The sequence below is a fragment of the Hippocampus zosterae genome, chromosome 8 (genome assembly GCF_025434085.1).
Source record: "Hippocampus zosterae strain Florida chromosome 8, ASM2543408v3, whole genome shotgun sequence".
Taxonomy (NCBI): domain Eukaryota; kingdom Metazoa; phylum Chordata; class Actinopteri; order Syngnathiformes; family Syngnathidae; genus Hippocampus; species Hippocampus zosterae.
The window spans coordinates 7,748,142-7,754,141 of NC_067458.1; positions in this window are offsets into that span (position 1 = coordinate 7,748,142).

Consider the following 6,000-nt stretch of genomic DNA (forward strand, 5'->3'; position numbering starts at 1 on the left):
TCGGCGGCGGAGAGCGGGTCGGCCCGGCGGCAGAGAGCGGGCCGGGCAGCAGGCCTCTTGGACGGATTGAGAGATTAAAAAAAGCCCCCGTTCAGTCTCAATGGCGCAGAGCGGGCCGGCTCGGCGGCCGAGTGCGGCCGGGCAGCAGGCCTCTTGGACAGATTGAGAGATTAAAAAAAGCCCCCGTTCAGTCTCAATGGCGGAGAGCGGGCCGGCTCGGCGGCGGAGAGCGGGCCGGCTCGGCAGCCGAGTGCGGCTGGGCAGCAGGCCTCTTGGGACAAATTGAGAGATTAAAAAAAGCTCCCGTTCAATCTCAATGGCGGAGAGCGGGCCAGGTCGGCGGCGGAGAGCGGGCCGACTCGGCGGCCGAATGCGGCCGGGCAGTAGGCCTCTTGGACAGATTGAGAGATGAAAAAAAGCCCCCATTCAGTATCAATGGCGGAGAGCGGGCCGGCTCGGCGGCGGAGAGCGGGTCGGCCCGGCGGCAGAGAGCGGGCCGGGCAGCAGGCCTCTTGGACGGATTGAGAGATTAAAAAAAGCCCCCGTTCAGTCTCAATGGCGCAGAGCGGGCCGGCTCGGCGGCCGAGTGCGGCCGGGCAGCAGGCCTCTTGGGAAAAATTGAGAGATTAAAAGAAAGCCCCCATTCAGTCTCAATGGCGGAGAGCGGGCCAGCTCGGCGGCGGAGAGCGGGCCGACTCGGCGGCCGAATGCGGCCCGGCAGTAGGCCTCTTGGACAGATTGAGAGATAAAAAAAAGCCCCCATTCAGTATCAATGGCGGAGAGCGGGCCGGCTCGGCGGCGGAGAGCGGGTCGGCCCGGCGGCGAGAGCGGGCCGGGCAGCAGGCCTCTTGGACGGATTGAGAGATTAAAAAAAGCCCCCGTTCAGTCTCAATGGCGCAGAGCGGGCCAGCTCGGCGGCGGAGTGCGGGCCGGCTCGGCAGCGGAGAGCGGGCCGGCTCAGCGGCCGAGTGCGGCCGGGCAGCAGGCCTCTTGGACAGGTTGAGAGATAAAAAAAAATAGCCCCTGTTCAGTCTCAATGGCGGAGAGCGGGCAAGCTCGGCGGCGGAGAGCGGGCCGGCTCGGCGGCCGAGTGCGGCCGGGCAGCAGGCCTCTTGGGACAAATTGAGAGATTAAAAAAAAAAGCCCCCGTTCAGTCTCAATGGCGGAGAGCGGGCCAGCTCGGCGGCGGAGAGCGGGCCGGCTCGGCGGCCGAGTGCGGCTGGGCAGCAGGCCTCTTGGGACAAATTGAGAGATTTTAAAAAAGCCCCCGTTCAGTCTCAATGGCGGAGAGCGGGCCAGCTCGGCGGCGGAGAGCGCGCCGGGCCGGCCCGGCGGCGAGAGCGGGCCGGCTCGGCGGCCGAGTGCGGCCGGGCAGTAGGCCTCTTGGATAGATTGAGAGATTAAAAAAAGCCCCCGTTCGGGCCAGCTCGGCGGGGGAGAGCGGGCCGGCTCGGCAGCCGAGTGCGACCGGGGAAGAGGCCTCTTGGACAAATTGAGAGATTAAAAAAAAGCCCCCATTCAGTATCAATGGCGGAGAGCGGGCCGGCTCGGCGGCGGAGAGCGGGTCGGCCCGGCGGCGGAGAGCGGGTCGGCCCGGCGGCAGAGAGCGGGCCGGGCAGCAGGCCTCTTGGACGGATTGAGAGATTAAAAAAAGCCCCCGTTCAGTCTCAATGGCGCAGAGCGGGCCAGCTCGGCGGCGGAGTGCGGGCCGGCTCGGCAGCGGAGAGCGGGCCGGCTCAGCGGCCGAGTGCGGCCGGGCAGCAGGCCTCTTGGACAGGTTGAGAGATAAAAAAAAATAGCCCCTGTTCAGTCTCAATGGCGGAGAGCGGGCAAGCTCGGCGGCGGAGAGCGGGCCGGCTCGGCGGCCGAGTGCGGCCGGGCAGCAGGCCTCTTGGGACAAATTGAGAGATTAAAAAAAAAAGCCCCCGTTCAGTCTCAATGGCGGAGAGCGGGCCAGCTCGGCGGCGGAGAGCGGGCCGGCTCGGCGGCCGAGTGCGGCTGGGCAGCAGGCCTCTTGGGACAAATTGAGAGATTTTAAAAAAGCCCCCGTTCAGTCTCAATGGCGGAGAGCGGGCCAGCTCGGCGGCGGAGAGCGCGCCGGGCCGGCCCGGCGGCGAGAGCGGGCCGGCTCGGCGGCCGAGTGCGGCCGGGCAGTAGGCCTCTTGGATAGATTGAGAGATTAAAAAAAGCCCCCGTTCGGGCCAGCTCGGCGGGGGAGAGCGGGCCGGCTCGGCAGCCGAGTGCGACCGGGGAAGAGGCCTCTTGGACAAATTGAGAGATTAAAAAAAAGCCCCCATTCAGTATCAATGGCGGAGAGTGGGCCGGCTCGGCGGCGGAGAGCGGGTCGGCCCGGCGGCAGAGAGCGGGCCGGGCAGCAGGCCTCTTGGACGGATTGAGAGATTAAAAAAAGCCCCCGTTCAGTCTCAATGGCGCCGAGCGGGCCAGCTCGGCGGCGGAGTGCGGGCCGGCTCGGCAGCGGAGAGCGGGCCGGCTCAGCGGCCGAGTGCGGCCGGGCAGCAGGCCTCTTGGACAGGTTGAGAGATAAAAAAAAATAGCCCCTGTTCAGTCTCAATGGCGGAGAGCGGGCAAGCTCGGCGGCGGAGAGCGGGCCGGCTCGGCGGCCGAGTGCGGCCGGGCAGCAGGCCTCTTGGGACAAATTGAGAGATTAAAAAAAGCCCCCGTTCAGTCTCAATGGCGGAGAGCGGGCCAGCTCGGCGGCGGAGAGCGGGCCGGGCCGGCTCGGCGGCCGAGTGCGGCCGGGCAGGAGGCCTCTTGGACAGATTGAGAGATTTAAAAAAAGCCCCCGTTCATTCTCAATGGCGGAGAGCGGGCCGACTCGGCGGCGGAGAGCGGGCCGGCCCTGCAGCGGAGATCGGGCCGGCTCGGGGGCCGAGTGCGGCCGGGCAGTAGGCCACTTGGACAGATTGAGAGATTAAAAAAAGCCCCCGTTCAGTCTCAATGGCGGAGAGCGGGCCGGCTCGGCGGCGGAGAGCCGGCCGGCTCGGCGGCCGAGTGCGGCTGGGCAGCAGGCCTCTTGGGACAAATTGAGAGATTTAAAAAAAGCCCCCGTTCAGTCTCAATGGCGGAGAGCGGGCCAGCTCGGCGGCGGAGAGCGCGCCGGGCCGGCCCGGCGGCGAGAGCGGGCCGGCTCGGCGGCCGAGTGCGGCCGGGCAGTAGGCCTCTTGGATAGATTGAGAGATTAAAAAAAGCCCCCGTTCGGGCCAGCTCGGCGGGGGAGAGCGGGCCGGCTCGGCAGCCGAGTGCGACCGGGGAAGAGGCCTCTTGGACAAATTGAGAGATTAAAAGAAAGCCCCCGTTCAGTCTCAATGGCGGAGAGCGGGCCAGCTCGGCGGCGGAGAGCGGGCCGACTCGGCGGCCGAATGCGGCCGGGAAGTAGGCCTCTTGGACAGATTGAGAGATAAAAAAAAGCCCCCATTCATTCTCAATGGCGGAGAGCGGGCCGACTTGGCGGCGGAGAGCGTGCCGGCCCTGCAGCGGAGATCGGGCCGGCTCGGCGGCCGAGTCCGGCCGGGCAGGAGGCCTCTTGGACAGATTGAGAGATTTAAAAAAAGCCCCCGTTCAGTCTCAATGGCGGAGAGCGGGCCGGCTCGGCGGCGGAGAGCGGGCCGGCTCGGCGGCGGAGAGCGGGCCGGCTCGGGGGCCGAGGGTGGCCGGGCAGTAGGCCTCTTGGACAGATTGAGAGATTAAAAAAAGCCTCCGTTCAGTCTCAATGGCGGTGAGCGGGCCAGCTCGGCGGCGGAGAGCGGGTCGGCTCGGCGGCGGAGAGCAGGCCGGCTCGGCGGCGGAGAGCGGGCCGGCTCGGCAGCCGAGTGCGACCGGGGAAGAGGCCTCTTGGACGGAGTGAGAGATTTAAAAAAGCCCCCGTTCGGTCTCAATGGCGGTGAGCGGGCCGGCTCGGCGGCGGAGAGCGGGCCGGCTCGGCGGCCGAATGCGGCCGGGCAGTAGGCCTCTTGGACAGATTGAGAGATTAAAAAAAGCCCCCGTTCAGTCTCAATGGCGGAGAGCGGGCCGGCTCAGCGGCGGAGAGCGGGCCGGCCCGGCGGCAGAGAGCGGGCCGGGCAGCAGGCCTCTTGGACGGATTGAGAGATTAAAAAAAGCCCCCGTTCAGTCTCAATGGCGGAGAGCGGGCCAGCTCGGCGGCGGAGAGCGGGCCGGCTCGGCGGCCGAGTGCGGCTGGGCAGAAGGCCTCTTGCACAAGTTGAGAGATTAAAAAAATAGCCCCCGTTCAGTCTCAATGGCGGGGAGCGGGCCAACTCGGCGGCGGAGATCAGGCCGGCTCGGCGGCCGAGTGCGGCCGGGCAGCAGGCCTCTTGGGACAAATTGAGAGATTAAAAAAAAGCCCCCGTTCAGTCTCAATGGCGGTGAGCGGGCCGGCTCGGCGGCGGAGAGTGGGCCGGCTCGGCGGCCGAGTGCGGCCGGGCAGTAGGCCTCTTGGACAGATTGAGAGACAAAAAAAAGCCCCCGTTCAGTCTCAATGGCGGAGAGCGGGCCGGCTCGGCGGCGGAGAGCGGGTCGGCCCGGCAGCGGAGAGCGGGTCGGCCCGGCGGCGGAGAGCGGGCTGGGCAGCGGGCCTCTTGGACGGATTGAGAGATTAAAAAAAGCCCCCGTTCAGTCTCAATGGCGGAGAGCGGGCCAGCTCGGCGGCGGAGAGCGGGCCGGCTCAGCGGCCGAGTGCGGCCGGGCAGCAGGCCTCTTGGACAGGTTGAGAGATAAAAAAAAAATAGCCCCTGTTCAGTCTCAATGGCGGAGAGCGGGCAAGCTCGGCGGTGGAGAGCGGGCCAGCCCGGCGGCTGAGTGCGGCCGGGCAGCAGGCCTCTTGGACAGATTGAGAGATTAAAAAAAGCCCCCGTTCAGTCTCAATGGCGGAGAGCGGGCCGGCTCGGCGGCGGAGAGCCGGCCGGCCCGGCGGCGGAGAGCAAGCCGGGCAGCAGGCCTCTTGGGACAAATTGAGAGATTTTAAAAAAAGCCCCCGTTCACTCTCAATGGCGGAGAGCGGGACGGCTCGGCGGCGGAGAGCGGGCCGGCTCGGCGGCCGAGTGCGGCCGGGCAGTAGGCCTCTTGGACAGATTGAGAGATTTAAAAAAAAGCCCCCGTTCAGTCTCAATGGCGGAGAGCGGACCAGCTCGGCGGCGGAGAGCAGGCCGGGCCGGCTCGGCGGCCGAGTGCGGCCGGGCAGCAGGCCTCTTGGGACAAATTGAGAGATTAAAAAAAAGCCCCCGTTCAGTCTCAATGGCGGAGAGCGGGCCAGCTCGGCGGCGGAGAGTGCGCCGGGCCGGCCCGGCGGCGAGAGCGGGCCGGCTCGGCGGCCGAGTGCGGCCGGGCAGCAGGCCTCTTGGACAGATTGAGAGATTTTTAAAAATGCCCCCGTTCACTCTGCGGCCGAATGCGGCCGGGCAGTAGGCCTCTTGGATAGATTGAGAGATTAAAAAAAGCCCCCGTTCGGGCCAGCTCGGCGGCGGAGAGCGGGCCGACTCGGCGGCCGAATGCGGCCGGGCAGTAGGCCTCTTGGACAGATTGAGAGATAAAAAAAAGCCCCCGTTCAGTATCAATGGCGGAGAGCGGGCCGGCTCGGTGGCGGAGAGCGGGTCGGCCCGGCGGCAGAGAGCGGGCCGGGCAGCAGGCCTCTTGGACGGATTGAGAGATTAAAAAAAGCCCCCGTTCAGTCTCAATGGCGGAGAGCGGGCCGGCTCGGCGGCGGAGAGCGGGTCGGCCCGGCGGCAGAGAGCGGGCCGGGCAGCAGGCCTCTTGGACGGATTGAGAGATTAAAAAAAGCCCCCGTTCAGTCTCAATGGCGCAGAGCGGGCCGGCTCGGCGGCCGAGTGCGGCCGGGCAGCAGGCCTCTTGGACAGATTGAGAGATAAAAAAAAGCCCCCGTTCAGTATCAATGGCGGAGAGCGGGCCGGCTCGGTGGCGGAGAGCGGGTCGGCCCGGCGGCAGAGAGCGGGCCGGGCAGCAGGCCTCTTGGACGGATTGAGAGAT